General features: G+C 36.8%; 1 protein-coding gene across 1 annotated transcript in view; it reads left to right on the top strand.

Moving 5' to 3' along the window:
- Nucleotides 1-12405, top strand: part of IGSF11 (immunoglobulin superfamily member 11) — a 150834-nt gene that overhangs the window by 96917 nt on the left and 41512 nt on the right. The window lies entirely within an intron of this gene.

The following is a 12405-nucleotide window of genomic DNA, read 5'->3' on the forward strand; positions in this document are numbered from 1 at the left end:
TTTGTGTGGATCTGTTTCCATACTCTCTGTATGTCTGTCTTAATGGCGATCCTACACTATCTTGATTACCATAGCTTACAGTAAATTTTAAAAATCAGGTATCGCAAGTCCTCAAACTTTTTTTTCTTTTCAAAATTTGGCTATTTTAATCTTCACTTTTACACATACATTTTAGAAGCAATTTGTTTATTTCTGTAAAACAGTTCACTGGAATTTTGATTAGGATTGTATTAAATCAATAGATGAATTTGGGGAGACTTGACATCTTAAAAGTATTGTCTTTTGATTAATGGCCATGGTTTATCTCTTTATTTATTTAGGTCCTTAAATTTTTCTCAGGAAAGTTTTGTAATTTTCATTGTATAGGTCTTGCAGATATTTTGTTAAAGTTATTCCCAAGTGTTTCATCTTTTTGGTGCTATTGTAAAAGTGGTATTATTTTTAAATTTTAATTTCCAAATATTCACTGCTATTATATAGAAATATAGTTGATATTCATATATTGACCTTGACTTCTGCAGCCTTGGTAAACTAATTTATTAATTAGAATTTTTTGCTTTTTAATAGGTTCATTAGGATGTTTAGTGTAGACGATTGTGTTATCTGCAAATAATCTGTACAGTTTTACTTTTTCCTTTCCAATCTATATGCCTTTTGCTTCTTATCTTTGATTTATTGCAATGGCTAGGAACTCCATGTTGAATGGATGTGGTGAGAGCAGACATCCTTTCCTTGTTTCTGATCATAGGAGGAAAGCAACTTTAGCCATTAGTGAAAGTTGTCTTTTATCATTAAATATAATGTTAGCTCTCTATTTTTTTGTAGATGCTTGTTATCCATTTGTGGAAGTTTCCTACTCTTCCTTGTTTGAAGAGAGTTTTTATGATAAACAGATACTGATTTTTGTCACTTTTTTGGTACCCATTGAAAAGTGTGTGTGTGTGTGTAGGTGTGTGTGTGTATTTTTTTTAGTATATTGGCTTGGTAAATTATATTGATTTCAAATACTGAGTGAACCTTGCATTTAAAAGAGTAAACGTCACTTTTGTCATTATTAATTATTTTTCTATATATTGCTAATATTGCTAATATATTAGCAATATATTGCTAATATTCAATTTGCTAATATTTTGTTAAGGGCTATTATGCCTATATTTAGAAGGGATGTTAGTCTGTAATTTTCTTTGCTTGTATTACCTTTGTTGGATTTTGGTATCAGGGTAACATAAGCCTCATAAAATGAGTTGGGGAGTGTTCCCTTTTTTTCTGGAAGAATTTATATATGGAATTGGCATTATTTTTTCATTAATTGTTTGGCACAGTTCGCAGTTGAAGCCATTTGGACCTGGTGTTATCTCGGTGGGAGAATTCTTAAATGCAAATTAATTAATTTTTTAAAAAATGAACATAGGGCTAGTCAGATTATATCTTTTACAGAGAGCTTTGGTAGTTTGTGTCTTTCAAGGGATTTGTTCATTTCATCTGTTTCCAAGATATTCACATAAAGTTATTTATAATATCCCTTTATTATTCTTTTAATGTCTCTGGGATCTGTAGTTATGTCCTTTCCTTCATAATGATAATTTATGTCTTTTACTTTCTTGATAAGTCTGGTTAGAGATTTATCAATTATTGACTTCTCAGAGAACCAGCTTTTGATTTCAGTGATTTACTCCATTAATAATTTTCCTGTCTTCATTTTCATTGAATTCTACTGTTATTTTTATACTTTTCTCTTTTGACTTACTTTTTTTTTTTTTTTTTTTTTTTTTTGCGGTACGCGGGCCTCTCACTGTTGTGGCCTCTCCCATTGCGGAGCACAGGCTCTGGACGTGCAGGCTCAGCGGCCATGGCTTACAGGCCTAGCTGCTTCGTGGCATGTGGGATCTTCCCGGACCAGGGCACGAACCTGTGTCCCCTGCATCGGCAGGTGGACTCTCAACCACTGTGCCACCAGGGAAGCCCTTGACTTACTTTTGATGTAATTTTCTTTTCCTAGTTTCTTAAGGTGGGTGTTTAAGTTTTTGACTATAAACCTTCTTTCATACTGTGAGCATTTAGATGCTATTAATTTTCCTCAAAGTAGTGCTTGGTTGCTTGCCTTAAATTTTGATGTGTTGTATTTTCATTTTTATGCAATTCAAATTTTTTTCTGATTTTCCTTGTAATTTGGCCTTTGACCTGTGAATTATTTAGAAGTTAATTTTTGTAAATATTTGATGATTTTCTATATTTCTTTCTGTTGAGTTCTAATTTAATTCACATTCCCTGTGTGATTTTAATTACTTTAAATTGGTTAAAGTTTATTTTGTAGCTCAGAATATGGTCTATCTTGGTGAATGTTCCATGTGCATTTGAAAATAATGTGTATTCCATGGTGTTGGGTAGAGTGTCCTAAAAAATCTCAGATACGTTAAGTTCATTTGTAGTGTTGTTTAGGTCTTCTGTATTTTCACTGATTTTTTTCTTATTTATTGATTTTATATATTTGTTTTATGTAATTGTCAATGACAGAAAAGTGTTCCACTCTTTAACTATGATTGAGATTTTTTTCTTTTTATCCTTTCAGTTCTATCAGTTTTTGCTTCATGTACTCTGAAGCTCTGTTGTTAGATGCATACACATGACTATTATGTTCTTGATGAATTGACCCCTTTATCATTATTTAATGTTCCTCTTTATTCCTATTTTGGTGATTTAGTTCTCTCTTCACATGCTGCTTCTTTCAGACTCTCCAACAAGAAGGACGGTCCTATTGGAGTTACCAGGCACCGTTGTGTTTGGTACATCTTTTGACAAGGATCTTATGACAGCTATTTCATAAACAACTGTCTGGTCTATATGTGACTGATTTGGTCAGGTGCTGATTTCTGGTATACAATCACTTGTATTAAGGATGTGAATGAGATCCTGTGTTAAACCCATGGTGACCTATGTAAGGAATTGCTTCATTCTGCTTTCCCTGAGGGGAATTTTGGCTGTGGTAGCCATCATATTATCATGTTCATGTAACATTACAAATCTTGCATCTGCTTTTGTGGCTTGCTTCTTTAGACAGCTAATTATAATCACATTACTCATTTTTACAAAAGGATTTGCAAACACAGATGTTCATAGGAGTCAGGCAGGGATCCTGACTGAGAAAAGTGGCTATATTGTAGATAATAGGGAGTGGTGGGGATTGTGGCAATGTGGAGAGCTCAAAATTTGTATGAAGGGGCAACACTAATTAATTGCCATGAGAAATTCAGGCCCACTATTACTCTTACAGTTTTTTAAGATAAGTTGGTAATCTAGAGTTTTGTATTATTTAATTGTAAGTAATTCAAAGTACTTAAAAACTCTGAGTGGGTCATATAATATAGGCCAAACAAAATATGTATGTAAATCATCTGTAACCTTACCAGACCGTAGCCAGCCCTGTAAGGGAATTCCTAAATGGAATAGAACAACTATGTCCTAAGTCAGATGTAAAATTCAGGGAGGGTAATAATAATGGGAGACTTGCTTGTAGAAGATTCTGATCAAGGTCACATGGAGTGTTAGGAATTATTGCTGAGTAGAAGTCTCCCATATAATAGATATGCTGTGGCACAAAGGGCCCAAGTAGGCAGGTGTATATACTTTTGATCACTTGAAAAGTGACAAAGGGGCATGCTAATGTAGAGTGTGAGCATTGGTTCAGTACAAGGCCTTGGCCTCCCTCTGGACCTCTGTCTCATCTCTGGGCCTGCTCTTTGGAACTATACCTGAGGAAATCATTCCTATACCTGGGTCCCCTGGCATGCTGTTTGCCCTTGGCATGCTTCCTGAGGAAAGTTTTTGGCTGAAGAGGAGGAGCCAGTGAGAAGGCACTGCAGTGGCGTTTAAAGGGGCACCATAATACCATGGAAATACAATACTGTGATACCGTGGCACATGTATGGGGCTACAGTGCTCCAGTCAGAAGATGAGGATGTGTAATTTTATGGTAACCTGCCTTGTATACCAACAATAAAGTATGCATATTGTTTACAGAGACTTGGCAGTGGTTCTGTAAATTGATTAATGTCAATGACCAGTGCATAATAAAGCCGTCTACACTGATCAAATTAACCAGATATTTACTCTTCATTTAGTTTAGTGCTGTGTTGATGGCTAAAGCCTAATTTAATGTCAGTTAACACAAACATTGTTTTTTAGTTAAAATGGCAGTTAAAATTATATAATAATAACAATTGTAAAGATAATTTCATCTGATTAAAATTTGCTTAAAATATGAAGAGAAAGTAATTTCCTTAAAAATCACTACAGTAAAATAAATAGCTAGTGGGAAGCAGCTGCATGGCACAGGGAGATCAGCTCGGTGCTTTGTAACTACCTAGAGGGGTGGGATAGGGACGGTGGGAGGGAGACGCAAGAGGGAGGAGACATGGGGATGTATGTATATGAATAGCTGATTCACTTTGTTATAAAGCAGAAACTGGCACACCATTGTAAAACAATTATACTCCAATAAAGATGTTAAAATAAATAAATAAAATATTTAAAACTTAAAAAAAATAGAAAATAAAAATCACTGTAATGTTAGAGACTTGTGTTATTCCATAATTTCCTTCAGGAAATGAGTATAGCATAGAATTTTTGTTTTTTCGAAATTTATTTCAGTCTGATGGAACTACAAAACTTAAATTGAACAGGTTAGATGGATTTTATAATTTTTATATGCACGAAACAGCACTTATGAAATCATATGAGAATCATACAAGCCAATAGGCATTATGTGACCGCTGATATTAACATTTGGGGCAAAAGGACAGCATAGGTCCTCCAAAATGCCATAAGATCCTGTTGATGCTTTGCTGACCATATTCCTGGAGGGAAGTGGTCTGGCAGTTGGGCTGATCCTGAAACATGAACACATGCTCCATAGATATCAGCAAACACCCTATTTCGACATCTCAGGTAGATTTTTGTGCCAGTTCTGCTTCTGAACTTCAGGTGTTCTGGCTCTGATGGATTTGTAGGGGAGGCCTTGTGTCCTTTGAGTCTAGCCAATCACTGTAAAATGTCCTTTGTCTCTTCTCTTGGCTATGCAGTGTGGATGATCCCTCTTCAGACTTCTAAGGATTCTTTGCTGCCAGCTTTTTTTCCTCTAACATGTATGTCTTGGTCTGAGAAAATGTGAATTTCTTCTTGCTTTAAATCTTGGGAAATAGAGGTCTAAAGAAAGAGTATACACAACTGTTATTTATGGTTTCAACTCCTGGGAGGAAACAGGGCCATGTGTTTTATGTCTTTCTTGTTTAATTGCTAGGAGTCATTCAGAATTCATGAGTTGACTTAATTTTTCTTGGGTGAACGTACTAAGAAAAGATTCAAGTCTGCAAAATGCTGCCAATTCAACTCTTAAATTATGCATTTTACATGTAAATATTGCAAATTGTAAGATACTTTAAATGAATTTTTAATTGAGTATTTAGCATTAAAGTTTAAATTCCTGCCCAGAATTTCAAACATGGAAATACACTCTAACAAGAAATAGGGTTTTTAGGTATTTTTTTAAATAAAATAGAAAAAAAAGAAGCATTTAAAATGTGAAACACACCCATTTCCTTCCTTCTTACTCTTTCTAAGAAATTCTCAATTATATTCAGTTGAATCCGTATGTTAAATAGGAATCCTGACACACAATCACAAAGCAACTTTTTGTCTTCCACATCTTTTAAAATTTATTCAAGATCCAGTTTTTCTAGGTGAAAATTTAAGCAGGTTACACAACTTTTCTGATCATTCTTATGTTAAAAATAAAGCAAAGCAAGAAAATCTCAATTTATACACAGAAATATATGTGTAGTTCTCAGAATGCCAGTGACCCACCCTCTAGTCCAGAGGTCTGCCTCCAGCTTCTTTCTCCTGGAATGCTCATTATACAGCCCTGTGGGACAGAATCTAAGGGAACCCACATGTGATCCACTCAGATGCCCTGTGCCCTGACATATTCAGGGAAAGTAGCCCCTTTTGCTGGGTGGGAATGGAATGGAACTTATAGCACACCACGGCTCTCCACAAAGTCTGTTTCCAGACATTCATGCCTGACCCAGTTATTCTCTGTGTAGTCATAAAAGTTATATAGCCAGTTTTCAGCTGTCTTTGTACAAATCCTTCAGGGTAGTTGATCTTAAAACTCGCTTTGAATGGGCATCATCTACCGAAAATCTACAAACAACAAATGCTGGAGAGGGTGTGGAGAAAAGGGAACCCTCTTGCACTGTTGGTGGGAATGTAAATTGATGCAGCCACTATGGAGAACAGTATGGAGGTTCCTTAAAAAACTAAAGATAGAATTACCATATGACCCAGCAATCCCACTACTGGGCATATACCCAGAGAAAACCATAATTCAAAAAGACACATGCACCCCAATGTTCATTGCAGCACTGTTTACAATAGTCAGGTCATGGAATCAACCTAAATGCCCATTGGCAGACGAATGGATAAAGAAGTTGTGGTACATATATGCAATGTAATATTACTCAGCCATAAAAAGGAACGAAATTGGGTCATTTGTAGAGACATGGATGGACCTAGAGACTGTCATACAGAGTGAAGTAAGTCAGAAAGAGAAAAACAAATATTGCATATTAACGCATATATGTGGAATCTAGAAAAATGGTTCAGAGGACCCGGGTGCAAGGCAGAAATAGAGACATAGGTGTAGAGAACAAATGTATGGACACCAAGGGGAGAAAGCTGGGGGTGGTGGTGATGGTGGTGGGATGAATTGGGAGATTGGGATTGACATATATACACAAATATGTATAAAATAGATAACTAAGAAAAAATAGCTTTTAAAAAAACTTGCTTTGATATCTCATATCTTATATCTGACATTTTAAGGTGTTGGTTGACTTTCAAAATCGTCTTTCATAGAGAATTCTGATCGCTAAAGAGCAAAGTAGACTTTTAATGTTAAGTTCTGTATACATGAGACTGAGAGTAGAGCAGATATATTTACAAATAAATTGAGTTTTTATTGCTCAGTGTTGGTTCTGTTGGTAAAGAAGTATCTCTTCGCCTTAATCGTACTATAAGTAATCGTATCATTTGTTTTCAGAGTTATGGTCTGTGGAAGAGTTTGGAATAGTAGAAAATATACTCTATCAGAAGTCAGAAGAAATAGGTCCTAATCTTAAGACCTTTGGCAAGGCTATCTCTTTGGACCCTAGTATCTTCGTGCGCAAATTGAATTAGATCAATTAAACAATATATATTTGTTGAGTTCTTATTGTGTGCTTACAGTAATGGAGTTACTCTGGAGTTAATGTACCTCACAGTATTCCAAGGATGTTATCTTAAATAATCACACTGATGAAAGTATGATTACAAGTTTGAATAGTGTTCAGAATAACAGGAACACTGCTCTATGAGACCCTGACCTAGGCTGAGGAGTCAGGAAATGCTCGTCTGTGAGAAGGTAGCACTTGAGCTAATATGAAGAATGAGTAGCAGGTAATATATTAAGTAAAAGATTGGGTGTGGAACAGAGAAGATAGAGGAAAGACAGAGGACAGAGCAAAGGCTGTGATGGAAGTAGTCAAGAGAAATTTTGTTGGTGAAATGGATCAGATTTGATCGTGGACTGGGTTTGGGAGATGATGAGAGAGTAGAAGGAATCAAGAAAGATTTCTAAATTTCTGACTTGTCCAACTTGATGGCTAGTTGAGCCATTTGCTAGCACAGGGAACTCTAAAAAGGAGCCAGATATACAGGGGACGCAGGCATGGTGGGGAAGATCAAGAGTCTGATCTTGGATGAGTTGACTTGAGGTATCTTTGAGATTTCTGTGTGGAGATGTCTAGGAGGCAGTTGTATATAAGAGGAGAGGTTTGGGTTAGTTAAATTTGGAAGCCACTGGCTTGTATATGAGAAATGAACCCATGATAGTGAATGAGAGTCTGCAGGGAGAGAGTCTAGAATAAGAAAAGGCAGCCGATTGAGGAATGCCAACATTTAATAGCTGGGTAGAGAAGGGAGAAACAGCAGAAGAGATTGAGAAGTATCCAGAGATATGGAAGGAAAACCAGAAGTAAATTACATCACTGAAGCTAAGGGAAAGCTGTGTTTCAAGAAGGAGAGGGGAATGGTCATCACTGCTAGATGCTACTGGGAGTCCAAGAATGAATTCAAGAGTCATGGAGCCATCAGGAAGTCTCTGGGAAACCTAGGGAGAACTATGTTAAGAAGTAATGGTGGCAGGAGTGGATTGAAGACTAAATGTAGAAGAGTGTGGAGAGAGGGCAGTCCCTGGAGGGAACTGTGGGGTGGAGGGAGGGAGGAATTTTGTTCTAAGTGGAAATACTTGAGTATGTTTAAATGCTGTCAGGAAGTCTCCAGTGCAGAGCAAGAGGCTGAGGCTACAAGAGAGGGGACAGTCTATGGTAAGGTTACTAAGGAGGCCAAGAGGATGAAATATGTTATGCTCACCTGAGAGGCTGGCCTTGGATGAACTTCTCTAATCTAAGAGGAGGGAGGAAGAAGAGGGTAAGGCAGATCAAAGCTGACTTGGAGCAGGAAGTTGAGGGAGTTTTTATCTGATGGCTTTATGTGAAAGTCCATACTAACTTAAAATTTGGTGATTGTATAATATAGTAGTGATGATAAAAACAAACATTTATGGGGCTTCCCTGGTGGCGCAGTGGTTGAGAGTCCACCTGCCGATGCAGGGGACACGGGTTCGTGCCCCGGTCCGGGAAGATCCCACATGCCGCAGAGCGGCTGGGCCCGTGAACCATGGCCGCTGAGCCTGCACGTCCGGAGCCTGTGCTCCGCAACGGGAGAGGCCACAACAGTGAGAAGCCCGCGTATCGAAAAAAAAAAAAATTTATGGACTGATTTCTGTGTGTTATGTATGGTCTTTAAGTATATGTTCTCTGTAGATAAACTATCTGGATTTGAATCCAGAGCTTACCATTTCCTTGAGCTATGTGACCTATAGCTGGTTTTTATTCTCTCTGGGCCTAAATTTCTTATGGATAAGAAATTATATATGAGGTATAAGATACTTTATAGTATTAAATGAGTTTGTGTGTGTATACATGTATGTACATGTATATGTTTATATATAGTGCTTCATGTGGACTCACTATGTGGTCAGTGTGCCCTAAATGTCAGCTAGCAATAGTGGTGTGGTAATGGTCACTGTCAGCCGTCAGCATCTGGTATTGCCCTCATCATACCCTTCTAACGATGTGATGATGGTATTAGCCCTATTTTACAGGTGAGGCAATGGAATCAGAGAATAAGTGACTTATTTGAGGACACACAGTTAAGTAGATGAAAGAGCCAGATTTCAAACTAGACCTATGCAGCTTCAAACCCATACTTTTACAAGTTCTGAAAGCAGCTTATCTAGAGTATTTATTTGGCACCTATCTCAATGCTTGAGATTTCAGGGTTAACCTTATGTAAAAATGTGAGATAAATAAAGTCAGTCTTTCACAGCTTCTGCCACCCTGGAGGCCCGCCCTCTGCCAGCAGACCTGCTCTGTTTCCCTCAGCTCCCACCCCGATCCTGTGAATCTACTCTTTCTTTACTGGAATCCTATCGTATTTTGGCAGTTTTCCTATCTACATCTTTATCTTTCATTCTTAGTCTATATTGCCCTTTTTTTCTTTTTAAAATTTGTATCAAAGATTGTGTGAGTTCAGCTTAAAATTAGTAAATTGAGGGTGGGGGGTATATGTTATCCTGTATAATTAGTTTAAGGGGCGGCGTATTCCCTACACTTCTTCCTTGGAGTATTGTCTGAAGAATGAAGTGATGGAGGTTTTTTTTGCCAGTTTGGTTTCCACACTTACTTTTAAAAATCTCCATTGCATTTATCACAATGATCATAACAAATACCCTCCGTTAACCCACTTCTACCCATGAGGTGACTTGTTCCTGCCATTGCCTGTTCCATGCTCAAGTAACCTCCACTTTCTGCCTCTTAGCACCTGAGGTTCATTCAACCTTCCTTTTTAAAACTTAGAGACTTTCCCTAATGTTATTTAACTTAGAGATTTTTCCTGATGTTATCAAGTGCTTTATATTCTACCACAGATGGCTCATTTTATGAAACATTTTATCCTGTAAATTTAGCTCCTAAGAGCGTCATTGGACTATATGTGAAGAACACAAAGTTTTATGGAAGGAAGGTGTTATGTATGTTTATTTTTTAAATAAATTGTAATCATAACAGTATGTTATTGTGTTACTTTCTTGGGCAAACTGAGGTAATATCACTTCAAAATAAAACAGTTTGAGATACTGCCATGGACAATGTATTTTTCATAGTTAGAATAGCTTCTTTATTGGATCCCTCTGACCTATTTTAATCTCCTGTTATTCCCATATTGTACTATAGTCCCAGGGGGCAGGCATTCTTTTCAGAAAAGATAACAGTTGATTTTGACTTGTCAGGAGTTAGCTCTGGTAAGTTACTGTTTTCTTTTTTTTGAATTTTAATAGCAATACTGAGGTATAATTTACATTCCAAAGAACTCATCCATTTAAAGTATAAAATTCGGGCTTCCCTGGTGGTGCAGTGGTTAAGAATCCACCTGTCAATGCAGGGGACATGGGTTCGAGCCCTGGTCTGGGAAGATCCCACATGCCGTGGAGCAACTAAGCCTGTGTGCCACAACTACTGAGCCTGTGTTCTGGAGCCTGCGAGCCACAACTGCTGAAGCCCACGTACCTAGAGCCCGTGCTCCGCAACATGAGAAGCCACTGCAGTGAGAAGTCTGCACACCACAATGAAGAGTAGCCCCCGCTTGCCGCAACTAGAGAAAAGCCTGCGCAGAGCAACGGACACCCAACGCAGCCAAAAATAAATAAATTTATTTTTTAAAAAGTATAAAATTCAGTTATTTGTAGTAAATTTATACAACCATCAAAACAGTATAGTTTTAGAAGTTTTCCATTGCCCTAGAAAGTTCCATTGAACCTGTTTGCATCAATCCCTTTTCCCTTCTGTCTTGCCCCATGCAGCCACTGATTTGCTTCCTGTCTCTATAGATTTGCCTTTTTTGGATGTTTCATATAAATGGAATAATACAGTATGTAGGCTTTTGAATCTGCCTTCTTTCGCTTAGAAAAATGTTTTTGAGAGGCTCGTCTATGTTGTAATATGTATCAGTAGCTTGTTGCTTTTTATTTCTGAATAGTATTTCATTGCATGGATATACCACATTTTGTTTATCCATTCATCAGCTGATGGATATTTGTATTATTTCCATTTGGAGGTATGATATCAATAATGCTGTTATGAGCATTCATGGTCTTTGTGTGGACATATATTTTCATTTTACTTGCGTAGATTCCTAGCAATGGAATTTCTGGGTTATATGGTAAGTTTGTTCCATGTCTGTGTTAAACTTTTTAAGAAACTGAAACTATTTTCCGAAGTGACTGTACAGTTTTACATTTCCACCAGCAGTGAATGAGGAGGATTCCAGTTTCTCTACATCCTTGTTCAGCACGTGGTTTTGTCTTGATTATAACCATTCCACTGGATGTGTGATGATACCTTATTGTGGTTTTAATATGCAGTTTCATAGTGAATAATATGTTGAGCAGCTTTCCATGTGCTTGTTATTAACCTTTGTTGAAATACATACTCAGATGTTTTGCCCATTTAATATTAGGTTGTTTGTCTTTTTATTATTGAGTTGTAATCATTCTTTATATATTCTGTATACAAGTCCTTTATCAGATATGTAAGTTACAAATATTTTTTCCCAGTCTATACCTTGGCTTTTTATTTTTTTAATTAAGTCTTTTGAATCACAGAAGTTTTTAAAAATTTTAATCAAGTCCAGTTTATTAATTGTTTTCTTCTATGGTTTATGGTCCTGGTGACGTAACTAAGACCACTTTGACTAATCCAAGGCCGCAAAGGTTTTCTTCTGTGTTTATTTCTAGAAGTTTAATAGTTTTAGCTCTTACATTTAGGTCTATGATACATTTTGAGTCGATTTTTGTATATGCTGTGAGGTAAGGGTCTGAGTTAAATTTTTTGCATATTAATATTGAATTGTTCCAGAATCATTTTTTGAAAAAACTATTTTTTCCCTCATTTAATTGTCTTGTGCCTTTGTTGAAAAGCATTTGATCATAAATAAATAGGGTTTATTTCAGAACGATCAGTCCTGTGCCATTTGTCTGGTGCTCTGTCCTTATGCTAGTATTACACTGTCTTGATTGCTATAGCTAATTTATAGCAAATTTTGAAATTAGATAGTGTAACGTCTCCAAATTTGTTCCTGTTTTTCAATATTCTTTTGGCTATTCTAGTTCTTTGCCTTGTCATGTGTTTTAGAATTAGCTTGTCAATATCTGCAAAAAGCGTGCTGCGATTTTGATTGGCATTGCTCTCCATC

This window comes from Mesoplodon mirus, assembly GCF_964341445.2.
Source record: "Mesoplodon mirus genome assembly, chromosome: 6".
Lineage (NCBI taxonomy): Eukaryota > Metazoa > Chordata > Mammalia > Artiodactyla > Ziphiidae > Mesoplodon > Mesoplodon mirus.